The 19,282-nt window shown below is 43.1% G+C and overlaps 1 protein-coding gene across 1 annotated transcript in view; it reads right to left on the bottom strand.

Moving 5' to 3' along the window:
* The window catches only part of LOC124276722 (GRIP and coiled-coil domain-containing protein 1-like), an 83,806-nt gene extending 65,666 nt beyond the window's left edge, over positions 1-18,140 (bottom strand). Inside the window, exons 1-2 of the mRNA XM_046712364.1 lie at positions 18,136-18,140; positions 11,712-11,716 (exon numbers count right to left, since the gene is read on the bottom strand). The gene's annotated coding sequence lies outside the window, so the exon portion shown is untranslated. The remainder of the gene's footprint in view (positions 1-11,711; positions 11,717-18,135) is intronic.
* Positions 18,141-19,282: the final 1,142 nt, after the last annotated feature.

Here is a 19,282-nt window from a genome sequence, read left to right on the forward strand (position 1 = left end):
TTAAGATATGATGAAACTTAAGCTAATTGTATAATAGCAAAACCCTTTAGAGTTTGTTAGCTAAAATACTTATATGATATAAACCTAGTATTGAGTTTATGAAGGAAACCTTAAGCTACATATATAATAGCAAACACCGTAGAGTTTGTTAGCTAATATACTTATATGATATAAACATAGTATTGAGCTTTGAAGGAAACCTTAAGCTACATATATAATAGCAAAACTCGTGAGAGTTTGTTAGCTAATATACTTATATGATATAAACATAGTATTGAGCTTAAGATTTGAAGGAAACTTAAGCTACATATATAATAGCAAAACCCGTCAGAGTTTGTTAGCTAATACAAGTTATAATGTAACCATAAAGTTTAAATTATGATGAAACTTAAGCCAAATATATAATAGCAAAAACTCTTTTAGAGTTTTGATAGCTAATATACCTATATGATATAAACATAGTATTGCGCTTTAAGATATGAATAAGCTTAAGTTACATATATAATAGTAAAAACCCGTGAGAGTTTGTTAGCTAATACATGTTATAATGTAACCATATTGCTTAAGATATGATGAGCCTTAAGCCAAATAGCAAAAACTCTTTAGAGTTTGTTAGCTAATATACTGATATGATATAAACATAGTACTGAGCTTAAGATATGAATAAGCTTAAGCTACCTATATAATAGCCCAAACTCTGTAGAGTTTGTTAGCTTATATATTTTACAATCTGAGTATAGTACTATGCTTAAGATATAATTAAGTTAAGGTAAATATATAATAACCAACTCTGTAGAGTTGTTAACTTATATATTGTATGATGTAATAATCATAGTACTGTGATGATAAAAGAACTTAAGCAAATTATATATAGCATGTAGCTATTTAGTACTGTTATAAGATAAGTAGAAATCTGTAAGATTGACTTATCTTCTCCGAGGAACTGTCAACTGTTGTGCGAGGACCATGGGATCGAATTGGTGGATACCTGAGACGCCCTCGGTGATGATATCTCCCAGATAATGGTTGGCAACCACCATATCGGATCTCCAGAAAATAAACCCTCCATTATTTCAAATAATATTGTGTAGATCAATTGTAGAAGTTAGCTTCTAATATCATGAGTATTAAAAGCTCATGGAGGGTCGGATTGGGTCCATCCGCCTTGTATGCACGTAGTATGACAGTTCTGATCCAAACGGAGATATAGTAACGTGAGATTTCATTCTGCGTGAAGTTGATGATAGAGGAAATAATCTGTTGTATTATTTCCTTCTGTTTGTTTCGGTGGAGATAAATTTACAGTGCTCTTGCTGGCCATCGTGATAGAATCATCGTAACATGGAGTCCAAGTATGTCATCCAGGCGTGTTCATAAACCTCACTTGTGAGGTGTTGGAGCACTATATTCAGATCCCCAAGTTGGAGGGTGAAACTTCCGCTTTTAATTCTCCAATCAGAAAGTTTAAGTAGGTTTACTAACCATCTAGTTGTGTTAGTAGCTTGATTATGAAATTCAGCTGTAGTCTGAGACGCTGTGGATTTAGATCCACTTGTATCCCGGCCGCTCAGGTTATTCGCCGCTAAGTCCTTGACGATGTAGGTGCACAACCAGGTGTGTCTGTCCTCGCTGAACTTTATGTAAAATTGCCTGATTGCCGCGCCCTCGCCCTAACTTGACAGGGGAGGTCTCTAACCTGAAGAAAGCAGCCCAATCATGAAGGTTCAGATTAACTGGACTGTAAGGAGGCTTGCTCGCTCACTGATATATAGTTGTCACTTGTAACGTAAGTCTTGAACTGTGAACTAAGATCGACCTCATGTAGGTCGTTGTCCAACGCGGTCCAATCAGAACAAGGCATTTTGATTCTGTAGAATACCCGCGCTGTGATGTCACCGTGTAGCAGGAATAAACCTTGTATAAAATCTTGCCGTCGTTGATATTAGCATAATCGTCGGTCTTCACCGTAGCTTCCTGAAGTTACCCGAGTGACCACGTGTTTCGAGGGTTAAGGTAAACGCGTGAAACCTCCGGCGCGAAATACCTCGCTCTGTAATATTAATGCTGGGTAGGTTATTTTCCTGGCTGTCGTGAATGTAACTTCAGTTTTGAATATAATTCCGACTTCCTTATATAAAGGTACAATAAACTTGCAAGTTGTCAGCTTGTAGACTGTATACATGAATGTATCGTCATAATTGTAGAATTAAAGCTGAACTTGACGATTATGAGTTAACTCGCTGTAACAAGGCTGCTGTTCAATTTCGATATTGAATTGTCTGCAGATCTGCGTAATGGTCACGCATGTAGATAATCGTATCGTAGTCCGGGATTGCATATTCTAGCAATCTATACGGAAAGGTTGATTTCTGTGAAGATCTATGCAACGTCGTTGATTAATTAATATAGCGACGTTTTGTGCTGTAAATAGCCTGTGCAATTGTCTTCGCGTAGGCTTATAGACGGCATATGGCATACAGTTGATAGACAACTTATGCGATGTCTTGAACGGACTGACGAGTAGCTATATATGACGAGTGGCTAATATATGGAGACCTTGGAGGAGAATTCCTCGGTGGACGCCGGAGACTTCGCAAGCTCTCAAGCATCCATTCTAGATTTCCTGTGTGAGGTAGACTTGAGCCACTTAGCCTTCGCGACCTTCGCTGAAGGTATCGAGTCAGAGCCCGATCAGTATATATATAATATATGAGCTTTGCTTCAGCGAATCCACCTCTGTGTTCAACAGGAGTGAGTGAGTGAGTGTTTTGTTTTACGCCGACTCAGCAATAGGTGGGGTCGGTGAAGCGCTTACTCCTCCGCGGACGCCCCTTGTATCTGGTGAGGCTCTAGCTCCTTCGCTGAGGTGGCCTGGGACTTCCTTAGCCGGCGTCTAGAATCCGATCAATATATGAGCCGCTAGCTTCATACAGGGTGTGGTTCTTGCTGGTTCTGCATAAGTAGAGCCGAGTAGATCATCCTATCATCTTCAGAAGTCGGTCACCTAAATCTGGTGATAAAAATCTCATTGATCGCTCTAGATCTATTAATGTTAAGAACATACGCTTCTGGCGCTTGAACTGTTATGGCTTTATGGTAGGCTGTGTCCACATACTGTGGCACCGCAGCAATCGAAGTCGATCGGAGGTAAGGTGATGGCGCCTGCCTCGCCTTCCTTTATCAGGTATGTCTGCGCCGAAGTTGCCACCTTTGGAAGGTGAAGAGAGATCTAGGTTGTTTACCATCCAATATCGTGATCTCAGCCGCCTGAGAAAATGATGCCTCCATCATTTCCTATCCCAGCATCGCTGATGAGATGTTGCTGCTCTTCTGATGGTGGACTGTGTATTTCTATCTCTATGTCGGGTGACGCCGGGAGACCTGACTGTAGACTTGTGTGCAGACTTGTGTGGTGACCTGTGAGACGATCGACGCGGGTGATGTACTTAAGAGATCGGCGCGCGGTTAACGGGCGCCGGAGATCGTGTTGGTGATCTGCGCCTATGGGTTGACCTTCTCGGAGACCCTGTGAGGAGAATGTTGATAGCTTCGCTGAAGCTCTTGTGTAGTCAGGTGTCCTTCGCTAAGGCCTTCGCGTAGCTTCCTCTGCGTCCGGTCCTGGGGAACGGCGATTTGACCTTCGCGAAGGCTTCCGTGAGGTCTGATGGTCTGAGTCCGCATCTAAGGATGAAGCCGAGGCAGGTGATGATCTATCCCGCCTTCGGGAAGGCTGTACATCTGGGTCCTTCGTGGAGGTGGTCTGCGACTTCCTTCGCGAAGGTGGCTTCGTCGCGGCTGTTACGCTGATGGGGTGCCTCTGGGGTGTCGCTCATGCTTGGAACCTTCGCGAAGGCTCAGGCCTTGGGCTGGCTGCTTCCCAGTCTGTAGTGGCCCTCCATCATGATCATGATTTGCCGCAACAGTTCATCTGGGATGGTCTGGCGACGAAATAGTCGGTGCCCTCTCTGCGATGTTAGCGGCGGGCCCTCAGGGAAGTCGCCTGACGCCAGTGTAGAGACCTCAGGCTGCATGGCGATCTCTGCTGATGTCACTGTAGCTGTCTCCGGTCGCTTCTTGTGGCGCGACGCCGGGATGATGATCGGCTGATCATCGAGAGGCCCAGTTCAGCGGCTGGAACAATCTCGCTGAGAAAGTCCTAGTAGACTTCGCTGATTTCCCCTCAGAGGTCGACGCTGCCCTGGGGGTGCTAAGTCTGGCGCGTTGAGTGTTGGTAGCGCCGGGACCCTCAGGAAGATCATAGAATATCAGCGTTGGTACATCAGGCTGCATGTTGATCTGCGCTGACATCACTGTTGTCGACATCGGTCATTCTTTGATGTACATCAGGTATGATGATCGGCTGATCATCATACAGGCCCAAATTCGCGACGGGAACAATCTCGGCTGAGAAAGTTCAAGTAGACTTCGCTGATTTCCCCTCAGAGGTCGCGTTGAGATGCAGTAGAAACCCTCTAGTCTTCGGCCGCGACGATGGGATGTCTGGGGAAGCAGGACGCTTCTTGAGGAGGCGGCGGACTACGCCCCACGCCTTCCACCACTCTAGCGAACACCAGACGGGAGGGGGTCGACCAACAGCAGTAGACTGGCTTAGGGGTTCAGGTGTATCAGTCATGGCTAGACTCTGCATAACGCGACTCCATCTGCTGCGCTGCCTCAAACGCAAAGTAATTATTTAAAAGGCAGAAATGGATAAATTAGTACCGCGAACTGCAACGGAATAAAATGAACATGGCGCAGTACAACTAGGGCATATTAAATGGATCAGCAGCAGAATAAAAACGAATCTGCAACAGAACAGAATTTTTATCAACGTAATCCACTGAAACAAACACGGGCCCCTTGAATAAACAGTAGAAACACGACTAAATATCAATATATAATTGTTGAAGGATACTAGCTAAACCTCTATAGATGTCTATACGAGGTAACTAACTAAATATAATCAAAGGATATAGTGTGTCGTGAGACACAGGCGCTCTCACGTCCAGCTCACTGGGCGAAGAAGGAGAGAGTGAGGCACATGGGTGGAGGTGGCGCCCTCGTTCCCGCGCTTGTGGAAGGGAGGTTACTCGTGCTGAGTACTAATTAGTGATTTTACATTGAAGGGAGCTTCAATTAGGGAGATACAAGTGTTCCACTATGTTCGCAAGAAGAAGAAGACAAGCAAAAAGAGCATGAGTCAGGATAAGGAAAAATTTACCTCTAGCTAATAAATCATAATTTTTAATAATTGTCCCGCTTTACAATTTCCAATGCCTTTTGTTTCATAAGAAAACATGATTGGAAACATAATCCCTACAGAACAACTGTTCCTAAAGAAGGTTTAACCTGCTTGCCTGTTCACACATGCCATGCATCACTGTTTTGTGAACACAACACCACCAGCATCCATTCAAGTACAAGCTCTGGCAGGCCATTGGATAACGCAGGTGATTGATACATTCTAAACTCTTCCTGCATAGTGTTGCTCGTTATCCAGACATCATGTATGGGTAGTTGCAGTAACAGCAGGTGAGATGTTATGCACACCAACATCTTTTGCCAACTGCATGCTGGTGGGGATTGGAGCAGGATCCTCAAGTGATTGGGAAACTTGTCAAGGATCTTACCTCTGGTAAGTCACTCAAGTTGTATTACAATAAACATTTGTACATTGTTTGACATACACATTATGAATGTACATTGAGGGCGATGACAAAGGTATCGTTGACTGCACAGTTTTAAGCCAAAACGGATCTAGTATCCTCTGAACTATTCAATAACGTAAATTTGTTTCATACAGCAAACTGAGTTGAATCCCAGCACTTCCCTATATCCTTGCCTATTATTCCCATTACAGTGTAAGAAAAGTCCTGAAGATGCATTTGATAAATATGTGTGGGTTGATAATAAATGTGATCCTTTTGTTCCTTCACTGCAATCAGGAAATTGTGCAAATGCTCTGGATGATGCTTGTGATCTATTGGAGACTAACATTGAAAAGGCAGTTTCTCACTTTGCTTATGGGGTTTGAAAGGTAGCAGACATTTTTAAGAAGTATTACAAAAGAAAAAGAGCTAGATTTCTGGGTAATTGGTAATCAGGGAATATCTCTCAGCTAAGCAAGAATTCAGGCGTGCGTTATGAGTCTTTAGAAATAATAGACAAGCTGTGCAGCTTGATCAATGTAAGCACTTAACAGGGAACTTTTGAAGTACATAAGACCATGTTCAATACATTGATTACAGAAATAACATATAGTTGATGCTGTAAATAAACTAAAAATGGAAAATCTTGTTCCCCACAACCTTGAAGCAGAGATGTTTAACTTTCGGTGTTGCTTCCCTATGTTGCTTGTTTATTCAATAAATCAGATTTGACAGGATACTTCCCCGAAGTGTGGAGCCATAGCATAATTGTATCTATACATAAAGGAAGAGCTACAAATGATACAAACAATGATTTAGTCAAACAGCAGGATGGTTTCAGACATGGTTTTCAACATTTTACAACATTCTTACAATTACAGCATGTATGCCGAAATATTCAAGTAAAGAAAAGGAGTGAGTGAGTGAGTTTAGTTTTATGCCACACTCAGCAATATTCCAGCTATATGGCGGCGGTCTGTAAATAATCGAGTCTGGACCAGGCAATCCAGTGATCAACAGCATGAGCATCGATCTGCACAATTGGGAACCGATGACATATGTCAACCAAGTCAGCGAGCCTGACATATGTTGCCATCAGCAGTTCACGTTTCCTCCCTGATCTGGGATTTAGTTTTGAAAATACTTAAAACAAAATGAAAACAAATTAGTGGTAGAGAGACTTTTGACTAACATATTTCAAGGAGGGTATCTTCCCATAAGACAGAGCTCCCAAAAGACAGACCGTTTAAAACAACACATTTTATGGTTGGTTGCATAAGGCTTAGTTAAGCTGTACCCTTGATAATAATGGTATATGCCCAGATAAAAAATACAACACTAGGCATTAACTATAGTTTTATCAATTCACATAATGATTTATGATTTTTATATTAAGACATATTGCATCAACATATAGGTACAGTGAGACCCTGGATACCCGGACCCCAAATATCCAAATATTTTCATAAAAAAGACAATCTCTTATGCTGTAAAAGTGACTGTCCATAACGGATATGCAGTTTCCGTCTCCGGACGTAAAATTTTGCAAACCAACTGGCTAAATCATCCGGACGAAGCTTTGATCTTCCGCTGACCGTGTGAAGTGAAGCGCGAGTGTCCCACGTGTCTGGACACGAGACAAGGTCTGCTAATCCGGATTAATGACCGATCAGCAGGGTATTGGTGGTGATTAGTAAGCCTATCTGGCACAGAGTTAATTGTAATTGGCAAACCAAAACGACCACGCTGTTTTGGAAGTGATTTTAAACCAGAAGTGTATGCTCGCAACCGTTTCAACACCACAGCCTGGATGACAGAAATCCAGATATCCGGATATTCAGTTATCCGGACGATTTACGCAAAAACGAATATATCGGGATATCCGGGGTCTCACTGTACACCAACATACATTTGCGAGATCACATTTACTTGTGAATATTATCAAAAACAATAATTTATATACATGTACCTATCAAACATATGAAACCAAGCACCATATACTATTTTACATCACATGTTTGTCAGTGCACAGATAACACATAACAGAAAGTCACTTGAACATCATCATTTTCTCGTTTCACCTTGCTCTTGGCATACAGGTAGCCATCTAGAAGGGTGATCGGAAAAAAGTCACAGTAAAAAAGTCATGGGAAAAATAACTATTATAAAACATCGTGTTCTATCCTGTTTTATAAATACTATTTCACTTTCACCTTAAGTAATAAAAACATCCTGTGATTATTCACGACATAACACTAAAGTTGCCAAATTGATCAAAACTGGACTTTGTTCAATGTTTTAACATGTATCAATATGCTGTATGTTCTCTGTGTCACTATATGTGATTTTGGAGAAAAACATTTCGGTTCTATTCTGATTAGTAATGTGATTTGGGCACTGGAGATAGGAGTGTGTTGTTACTATACTCTGTAGTGACTCTGGGTCAGCTCATTAATTAAATAGGGGGGGGGGGGGGAACAGCATGGCTCAGCTACCATGGGCTGGTTGTAAAAACAATAACAATAACCATTTACAACACTACATCAACAGTAATTTCCAAATCTATATTACTCTTTACCTATTTCATATTTTTTACCTTTTTAATTCGGCCTCCCATTCCAGGGATAGAAATACTTTTTTTTCTTCTAAGTGTGCCTTAGGGCACCAGGCAAATATTTTAGGTGTGCCTTTCAGAAATCAAGTGTGCCCACATGTTTTTAGAATCAATGACTGTAGCAAGGATGATGATCTTTTGCAATTTATTGTCACAAACCAACAAATGTAACCAGTTTTCCGTTCTCATTGATATGGCTTCTGTTTAAGATGACTATTTTATTTTTCATTTGTTCTGCTTTCCCATCACTTTTAATAGCTAAGAATCATGTGAGAGGTTCACTTTTTTCAATATGTCTAACATACACAATTTCCTCTTCACTAACCGAACTATCAGTACTCCCAACACTCTAAATGGAAAAACAACCAGATTTCTTTATATCATCCATCATAATTCCAGTGATTTCCTGGGCGTAAAAGTCAATAAATGTTTGCTTGTTTGTCATTTGCTTAAGTGTTTTGTTTGGGGATTAAATGACTAAAGGTGAGCTATGTCTCTAACAAATTAGGCGTGCCATAAGGGCACCAAGAACATTTTTTATCTGTGCCATTTCGATATTTACCGTGCCATGGCACGCTAATACATGGGGTATTTCGAAACCTGCATTCAAATTTCCCTTGATACTCAGTTTTTTTGGTTTTTTTGTGTGTAGTAACACCACTCTTGCAAAATTTCTATTTTTTGTTCCCCTCATTTCTTAATAAGTTTATTACCTCATCGACGAAATACCTTAGTTGTGCGTGTGACGTTGAATAAAGCAAATAACTACTACAGCTCAGCTAATTACGTAATTTTCTGAATAAAATTGATATTTTATACTTATCCTGACTCATGCTCTTTTGCTTGTCTCCTTCCTCTTGCGAACGTTAGTGGAACACTTGTATCTCCTATTGAAGCTCCCTTCAATAAAGAACAGACGTAAAATCCCTACTCACCACGAGTTATCTGTGTGGCCATTTTGGCGGGAAAGTGGCGCCACCGTACTCCCATGCTTTACTCTCTCCGAATTATGAGCCCGACACTTTAATTTACAGGGAAATCCAAAGTGTCTAGCGGGGAGGTTGGGAGGGCTTACCTCATGAGTCAGGATAAGTATAAAATATCAATTTTATTCAGAAAATTACATATTTTTCCTTATCCTGACTCATGATCTTTTGCTTGTAGAATCCGACGGATTTGGTGGTGGGTCAAACTACTTCTGGATTTCATGTAGTGATTTACGCCTTGCAAACCCCTATGGGAACTTCATGGTAGCACTTCTTTTACTGCTAGGCTCTGCTGCTGCTGTAACCCTTCACTTCCAGCTTTCTCTGATGGGGACCACAATTGTTAACTTTTGGTCCTTGTTTCTGTTAACATTTCATGTGGATTTTGCAACTCCATCTCTTGATGCGAGCATCAAGTGGAGAAGCCGACCCTTTCCTGTAATGAGTATGTCCTTACAAGTACTGGGTCATATCACTTATGCTAGTCTGTCCTAGACGTGCATATAGACTCTAAAGTTGAACTCTCCTGAGTGTAGGCTTTTGCAAGTCATGTGATAAAAGGGCGAGACTCCGTCTCAGGGCCTTTGTGGGACTGTCAATTGTTGTGCTACAACAAGTGGGCCGAAATGGTGAATGCCAGAGCCGTCCTCAGTGGCGATGTCCCTCAGGTAGTGGTTGGCAAACACCATGTCCCATTTCCAGAAGCAGCCCTCCATTATCGTCCTGATAGAGCGATTCCCATGTAGAGCGAGCGTTGATGCCAGACCTCTAACTTCATGTGGGTTGGAGGCTCTTGGAGGATCAAATCCTGCTGCTTTGTAGGCCCGTAGTATGACAGTTCTGATCCAGCTTGATATCTTAGTGCAGAAGACCTCCGTCTGTATTGCTGTCGATATCGAGACGAAAAGACACTAGAATTTCCGTCTCCTGGACCTGGATCTTTGTAGGTAGTCTTTCAATGCTCTCACTGGGCACAAGGATAGGTCCTGCGTATCCTGTGGTCCAAGGACTGATGATAGTGTTGGGACGTGGAACTGTCTGGCTGGATGACCTGGCAGTTAATTCTTCGCTATGAAGTCCCATCTCAGTGCCATATGCACGATGTTTTGATTTTAATCAAATTGTGTTCTCTCGAAGTCCAGAGCATGTATTTCCGACATCCTTGCTGCTGTTGCTAAGGTTATCAGGAACAGCGTCTTCTGCGTCAAGAACTCGAATGATGTTCTCTATAATGGTTCGTAGATGTCACTAGTGAGATGTCGTAGAACTACGTTGAGGTCCCACACCGGAGCTTTAAATCTCTGTTGTTGGTCCTCCAATTAAAAGGGCGTAGTAAGGCCAGTAACTCTGGTACTTTCGTCAGTTGCACTCGTCCTCATGGCGATAAGTGACCTCAATGCTGCTAGGTATGTTGAGAGTGTTGACCCTTTTAACCGCTTCGTTTGTCTAGGTGACAAAGGTAGTCCGCCACTTGAGGATGTGTCGCTTTCATGGCTGTGAAGCCGGTCCTCGAAGCGTATGTCTCGAAGCGTCGCCACTTGTCGCCGCGTACAAGTTAGGCGTGTAGACTTGGCGTAAAGCTAGTGTGACTGCTGTCGCTGCTCTGGCGGAAAATCCTCACTTGTTCAAGCATGCCTTGATACAGTCCACACGTGTAGCCGGAACACCTCTGGGTTGCCGTGCGCCTGCTTTGTGTGAGGATGTACTAGTAGATTCGGCCCACTCTGGTAGTTGCAGTAGAGGCAGTCCTAGGTCTTGTATGAGAATAGGGAACCATATTCTCGCTGGGCAGTAAGGCGCGCCCCAAGTAGTTGGAGGTCTCTCGTCTGACTGATTTTCTGCAACACCCTGGGTATTAGAGCTGGTGGTGGAAACGCGCAATCGTTTAGTCCTTGCCAGGAGATGCTTAGCGTGTCCGTTGCCCATGCCCGTGGATCTGGTATTGGTGAGACGAATGTTATCAGTTGACCCTTGTGGCGAAGAGGTCTATTAATGGTGCTCCCATCTCTTGTATGATCTGCTTGAAGATCTCTGGATGTAGCATCCAGTCTGTTGAGAATGGCTGCGTTTGACAGGATAGTGCATCTGCTATCACATTCTTGGCTCTTGGAATGTGGCATGCTCTGATGTGGACATTCAGGTTGACTGTTATGCTGACCAGTTGAAAGCGGAGGTCCAGAAGGTTCGCCGACCTTGTTGATCCTTCTGTGGATGTAGAACGCCACTGTGGAGGTGACTGTATGTTCCCTCAGATGAGCATTCTTCAAAATGCTGGTCCAGTGGAGTATGGCGTTTATCACTGCTTTCATTTCCAGCATGTAGAAGTGCAGATCTTCTCTGCTTTGGTCCATATCCCAGCTGACACATCGTTGTCGAGGTGTGCTCCCCAAACTTGGAGAGATGCGTCCACATAGAGATGCGTCTTGTACTCCGGCTCTGCTAAATAGTTGCGTCTGCGACCATCTGATCTCTGAGTCCATGCTATTGGATATGGATTTAATCTGTCCGGGAGTCCGAGTCCTTGTTCGTAGCCTTCCGGAGTTACACGAGTGACCACGAGTATCGAGGGTTGAATGGTAAACGCGCGAAATATTTCGCTGCGTAATACCGATGTAGGTAGGCTGTTTTCCTGGCTGCTGTGACTGTTACTTCAGTCCTGAAGATAATGTCGTTGCCCTTTTTATACAGATGATCAGCTGAAATCTGCACGTTGACAGAGCTGCTCTTGTAGACTGCATACATCTATCTCAATGAAGCGTCGTAATTGTAGAATTAATGCTGAACTTTGTTGGAAATTCTACTCAGGGAATCGCTGACGAGTATGTAGTTACCTAGCCTTAGCAAGGCTGCTGTTGAACCACACCAGTGAGAATATCTGCAGATCTGTACGGAAGTGAAGATCTTTATAAGGCCATGAGTCTTCTAAAGTAGATATATCAATCTATGTGAATCCTGTCCTGGATTCAGTCTGAAGATCCGTGCCGGTGATGAATTCGGACAAGAGTACCCCTCTTGAACTTAATGACATGCCCTTCAGTCTGTGTGCCGACGAAGATCTTTCCCTTCTAGGGTGACGCTAGGTCCAGTTGCCCTCGTGTCCTTGTTGGATAACCTTGAAGATCTGCGTAGCGATCTGCGTGGTGGTCGGCGTAGTGTGTCTGTATGTCTGTGTGTCTTCCTGGCAATATATTCCGAAATTGTGATTCCCGTGATGATCTGCGAGGCGTCGTTGATGCCCTTGATGTATGAAGATCCTTTATTAGGCTCATCATCTGTTGACAGTCTCTGAAGATAGCGCCGTCCTGTGCGCAGGTTGTAGACGACATGTAGCGTTCTGTTGAGAAGCTAAGTACTGCGACGTCTCTGCGTTGGCGATGGCCTGTGCGAATGCCTTCGCGCAGGCTCGGTGACGGCATGTGGCGTTGTGTTGAGAATCTAAGCACTGCGGTTTCTCTGCGTTGTAGATGGCCTGCGCGAATGCCTTCACGCAGGCGTGTTGACGGCATGTAGCGTTCTGCTGAGAATCTAAGTACTGCGGCGTCTCTGCGTTGTAGATGGCCTGCGCGAATGCCTTCGCGCAGGCTTGTTGACGGCATGTAGCGTTCAGTTGAGAGACTAAGTACTACGATGTCTCTGCTTCGGTGGGGATCTGCGTGAAGACCTGCGTGAAGACCTTCGTGGAGACCTGCGCGGAGAGGAGCCGGGTGAACTGCGTCTGTAAGGCGACCTGCGGGGAGACCTGCGCAGAGGTGAGCGTCTCTTGGTTCGCGAATGCCTCGGTGAATCCCTTGACGATCTATGCGATGTTGAAGATGTCTTTGAGGCTGTGTCCGAAGTCCTCCGCGAGTGCCTTCGTGAATGCTGATCATCTGATACGGCATCTGGGGATAGGCGTGTCGTCCTTCGCGAGTGCCTTCGCGAATGCTAATCATCTGATTTGGCATCTGGGGATAGGCGTGTCGTCCTTCGCGCAGGCTGGTTGTCACGTAGCTGGAGGGCCTCTCTGAAGCATTGTCTGCGTTGGAACCTCCGCGAAGGTCCAGGTCCGGGTCCGTTCTGCAGACTGGTTGTTGATCATGCGATGCTTTGAATGTCTGCGGTGAGAGATAAGCTGCCCTCTCTGCGTTGGTAGCGATATGGCCCAGGGATCTCTCATCTGCCGTCAGTGTAGATACCTCGGACTGCGTAGACAACTGCGCTGACGTTACTGTTGCTCGGCCCGCTTCTACTGGTGATGTATCTTTCCGTCATCGGGACAATCTCGGCCGAGAAAGTCCTTGTAGTCTGCGCAGACGTCCCCGTAGAGTTGGTCGTCATCTGAGGGGTGTGTAGCCTTCTCTGGGTCGAGGATGGCTTCTTTTTCTTCGTCTGCGATGATTGTAGAGCTGCCCTCTCTGCGTTGATAGCGATATGGTCCAGGGATCGCTCATCTGCCGCCCTCGGACTGCGTGCTGTATCTCTGGGATGATCAGCAGCGGCTCATCATGAAGTCATTTCACTGCCATCGGGACGATGTCTGCCGAAAGGTCCCTGTAGTCTGCGCAGGAGTCCCTGTAGAGCTGCTAGGCGTCATAGGGTTTTGAGGCTTCATTCTGCGTAGAGGATGGCTTCTTCTACGTCTGCGTCGAGGGGTTGTCCGATGTAGAAGCCAACGTCTTCGAAGTAATGGTGGACAACATCCCACGCCCATCCTCCGAGGACACCTCCAGCCGGTTACTTAATGGTAGTAAGTCGTCTGACAGCAGTAGACAGCTCGTGAGGGACTCAGCCAGTTTATCCATGACTTGTAAAGTCACCTGGATTTGTCGGTAGTACGTCTAAGTACAGAGAAAAAATTATTTATTAAATTGAATTACTGTTAAATGCTTATAAAGATTACAGCTATAGCTGGAAAAACATGTTGTTGTGCAGCTAGGGCACAGTCAATGCGGGTTTGCAGCAGCGAACCTAAACCTACAACGAAAATAGGTTTTCATGAAATGTAAACAACTGAACAAACACGGACAATTCCGTGAATAAACAGTGCTAAATACGATTAAATATCAAACCATATTGTTGAAGAATACTAACTAAACCTCTATAAAAGTAATTAAAGGATATAGTGCCGTATAGGAGACACAGGCACTCTCACAACCTGCCCACAGGGCGAAGAAGGAGAGAGTGAAGCATGGGAGTATGGTGGCGCCGCTTTCCAGCCAAAACGGCCACACAGATAACTCGTGGTGAGTAGGGATTTTACGTCTGTTCTTTATTGAAGGGAGCTTCAATAGGAGATACAAGTGTTCCACTAACATTCGCAAGAGGAAGGGGACAAGCAAAAGAGCATGAGTCAGGATAAGGAAAAATAAAGTATTGTCGGAAATAGAAAAAACCTGTTATCTACAATTTATGTAGTTAATATATGAAAGTGTGAAACATCTGTTAAACTAAGTTCAGCCTAACAACATTCTCAGTGGTACTTTTTCTACTTTTCCTGAGGAGAGATTAGTGCAGAAATGAGCAATGTGTTTTTTTTCTAAGTCCAAAGAGACTTATTTGGAACAGACCATGGTTTTATGCAAATTAGTGTGCGATGATATTGTATTACAAAGGACACTTTTTAAATGCCCATTATGTAATTAAACTTGGCTTCATTATAAAAAATAATAACTTTAACACTGAAACTAATAAGGATGTAGCTGCCATGGAGTCTCACTATCACTATAAAAAGAAACAGGTAGGAGGGGTCGCCTCAAAAGCAAATCCAGGGTGGGTGTCGCAGACGGTGGTTGATGTCGGGCTGGGGGAATAAAGATATCAGCTAAGATAAAATAATCCTTTAGGCGAATTAAACTGGGGAAGAAAAAGGCATGTCATAACAATTTACGAATAATATCCAATCCTGTCGATCTTTTGGTGGTCATGCCACCTATATATTTTGAGACATTTCATACGATGGCTGATATAAGCTTTTCTATGGGTATCATACTCTTTTACATATCACAACATAAACTGTATGAAAGAAAGACATGAAAGATGTTAATCAATAGATGAAACATATTCAACACACAGACCCGTGATGGTCCGGGTTGTCGTAAGAGGTGAGTAACGGGATCGGGTGGTCAGACTCGCTGACTTGGTTGACATATGTCATCGGTTCCCAATTGCGCAGATCGATGCTCATGCTGCTGATCACTGGATTGTCTGGTCCAGACTCGATTATTTACAGACCGCCGCCATAAAGCTGGAATATTGCTGAGTGTGGCATAAAACTCACCCACTGTTCAACACACATAAAAAAACATAAAATATCATTGAGATGACCCCTTGTGCCTGTAGGCAGCACATGCATTTCATACCTGGTTGAGCGACCTAATTGCCATCTATAGTCTGATCTATTGTTTTCAGCAGCCATTCGTATTTTTTCTAAGTTTTGACCGATTTTACAAGTAAACATGCTTTTCTGGATATCCTATTATGCAACCCACTGAACGCCCAGTTAGGCCGATGTCGGTTATTTCGACATATGCTATTTGCAATTGTGTCAATTTTAGGGATACAGAGCGACAGCCTCAAAACAGTTTTTTTCTATTTCCGACAGTACTTTAGTGTACTCATTGAGTCTGTCCCAGGAGGGTGACAACTGGACAAAATATTACCCGCTGTGACGAAAACCACCAAGCTCTCCACTGAGAAGATGAAGTGCTAACAATCGTATGACGTCATAATATGATGCATGCCATGCCCAGAGTTCGAAAACCGTTCAATCAGCTGTTTTTGTGTTCACTTTGTACAGATTTATTTTACCAACTTTCACTGCTTTATTTAAGCTATTTTATACATTGAGTGGTTTGCACACTCAGCTTAAACATAATTAACCATTTTTATAGCAGTTTTGAGCTTGTCAGAATATGTTTCACCTATCGGCTCGGGTGACACTGCTACAAACAGGCGTACATCAGACCATATTACCCTTGAGTACATTGGTAGTCAAAGAGTGTATTATAAAATAATAATGTTGGATATTAAAAGCAATATATGTATTTGTGGCATGGTCTATACTGTGACTGTACAATATATAGTGTAAACAAAATTAAAACTAATTCACTGGAATTAAAAACAACACATGGCAAAGGAGACCATGAAAAACACACACATTTCTGCTATTTAAGAACACACAATTGGTTAACTGGTTGTTAGGCATGATTATATTGTATGTGCCTTGATAGTTTATACTGTACATATACTAGGATACTGTAGGATAACATTAAGTTGAGGTCTGTGATTTACAACTGTATGAATCCTTGGTCTTCCTGCCGGTGATCACAACAAGCTGCTTCAAACTGGATTAAGGGATAAAGCTCCAGTACTGTACTTATAATTTATGTTTAGAGGCCCAATTTAAAGGCTGTCCATTCACACTGTTTTTCAAAAGCCATTGTCTGAGAACCAATTCTTTTTATTGTTTTAACTCTAATTATCCCAAACTTAAGCATAAACAAATCAGTATCTCTTCCTGCAGTTAATGGTAAGAAAGTATAACAAGGTATTCTTCAGTTAAAAGACACATGACATGGAACAGGTTTCTTTGTTCTTTCTAACAGTTTCTGTATCATGATATGTGGCTGGATGGTGTAGAAACTCAGATGAAGAGCAACAAAGAGGATCCTGATATGATTTGGGTGTCTTTATAGACATTACTAAGGAGTGACAGTGTGGCATCAACAACTCTTCTCCTTGACCTGTAGGCGTACTGAAGCAGGTCCAGCAGGTCCGCAACTTCCTGTCGGAGATGTCCCAGCAAGATGCGTTCCAGCAACTTCATTGCTATAGATGTGAGAGCAACTGGCCTATGTTCTCCGTCTTTGTAGTTCAGGCAGAACAGACCATTCTTGTAGAGGCAGATGTGGCGGTTGCACCAAGTGTAGACGTTGCACCAAGCACGTGACAAGACATGGCACTGAACAGTTCTCCATTGTGTTTAGTTGTGATGCTTTATCTAAACATGGTGCTGAGCACCAAACAAATGTGTCTAGTCATGATCATACAAATGGTGGGATCCTCAGGCTCTTTCAACACTTATTGGTCATGGAAAGCACACTTGCTTAAATTGCAATTGGTCATGTCAGGGTAGGCTTTTATGGATGATCAGTTTAAACCTTGTTCAAGAACATTTTTCTGAAAGGATGACATGAACATAAATGTCATATGATAGGCGGTATAAATTAAATATTCAGTATGTTCAAAAAGAGAAGGAACAAAGCAACTATAATCCCACAATAAGTCTTCTTTATATCTGTTCAAATCCCGGAGGGGACTCAACCCAACAAAAGTACTAGAATCTGTACTTTACTAAGAAAGTGTAATCCCAAATATAATATATGTTACATTTGACCACTTTCTAAATGGCATTTTATATTTTATGAAATATCTACTCTGTTAGCAATTAGCCAAAGAGGATATGGTCATCAGTTGAATTACCCTTCTGTGAAACACAGTGAGTTGATGCAACTCATTCTGCATGGCTCCAAACCTGTTTCTGATCCAAGATGGAGAAAGCGTGAAAAAGATCAATTGGCCAGGCTGTAGCCATGATGTCATTTCCATTAGTCTCCCTTTCATCAATCTAAGCCACAATGAAGTGATTTTCTCTGTTTTTCTCAATCCATTAAAGATGCCAAATGGCCCCTTGTTTTGCATGGGGATGTTACTTATTTCTGCCTGCCACTGTACAGATTCAGGCATTAGAGGGAGACAGGGCATTGTCAGTCCGGCAACCGCATTACGTTGTCTATGGCAACATGGACTCACCGCTTGGGATCCTCACAACGACCCTATTTTGACACATAGACACCGACAGCATCGATCTGGAGTGGGCTCGGAGACATCATCAGTCAGTCACAGTGACAGCTGAGTTTGTGTGTGGAGAAGTCGTGGTGAACGTTATGCGAACTGTTGCGTGAGACAGGGGGTAGTGTGATGGTTTGGGGAGCATCAGTGTGCATTCAAGAACACCTCTACATGTTTTCAGAGGACATGTCACGGCTGTTGCCTACACTAGGGAAGTTTTACAGACTCCCGTTTCCCCATATGACCACCCATCTACGTCTACACATGATACAGCAGGACAATGCCCGAACACACACAGGGAGGCACACTATGGACCTTTTTTACTCAACAAAATATTGCTGTGCTAGACTTTCCCCAGATCTAGCACCCATTGAACACATGTGGAATGGAATTAGTAGGAGAACTGCAATGGGACCCCCACCAGTCAACTCGAAACATCATTAAGTGTCAAGCAACAGATACCCCAAGATCTGATGAGATGGGTCGACTTCTCTCTTAGACGTCCATGTGAAGCAGTCATTAATACCCACAGAGGGCATACCTGTTACTGGGATTGTTTCCTATCTTCTTGTTGATTTCCTTTTGACCCCGTCCTTTCGAACGAAACCTGCGTTTTCATTAAATAATTCTTCTTTAACTTGATGTTGTTCTTTACTAGCAGTATCCCAACACGAGCTGAATTCGACGTTCTGGTGATTTCGACGATTGCATTGCTCGCTCTATATCGGGTGAGTACATGTGCGATCGGAGTGCACAAGCAGTTTCACTGGTAGGGCGGGTGCCCAGTCGCACAGTTACAGAATTTTTTTTACGTTTTTGTCTTACATCGACGAAAACCCCCGACACCACGATACTTTAATTGCATAGGTACCCCACGATTCGAATGACATATTATTGGCAATATGTTTCTAAAGTAGTTCAGTATATGTTCGCAACTGATGTTTCCCTTTGATATAAATTGAGAAGTAGTTAGAAATGCAGACATGAGTTTTCATTCAAGTTATCTCTCCAGAAGGCCATGACTGACAATGCTGATCATGACTTGCATAATGTTCTTTGCTTCTTGTGGTTCTGAATACCCAAGCTACCATTTAAAATGTTCCCCACTCTGACATTAATATTTTCCAGTTTTCAAAACCAGCTTTGAATAGCACTGTGGCCATGAGAACTGGAAAATAATACAGGAATGCTTGAATGTTCCTGTG

This window comes from Haliotis rubra, unplaced genomic scaffold (genome assembly GCF_003918875.1).
Source record: "Haliotis rubra isolate DU_JTF1 unplaced genomic scaffold, ASM391887v1 Scf212, whole genome shotgun sequence".
Classification (NCBI taxonomy): Eukaryota; Metazoa; Mollusca; class Gastropoda; order Lepetellida; family Haliotidae; genus Haliotis; species Haliotis rubra.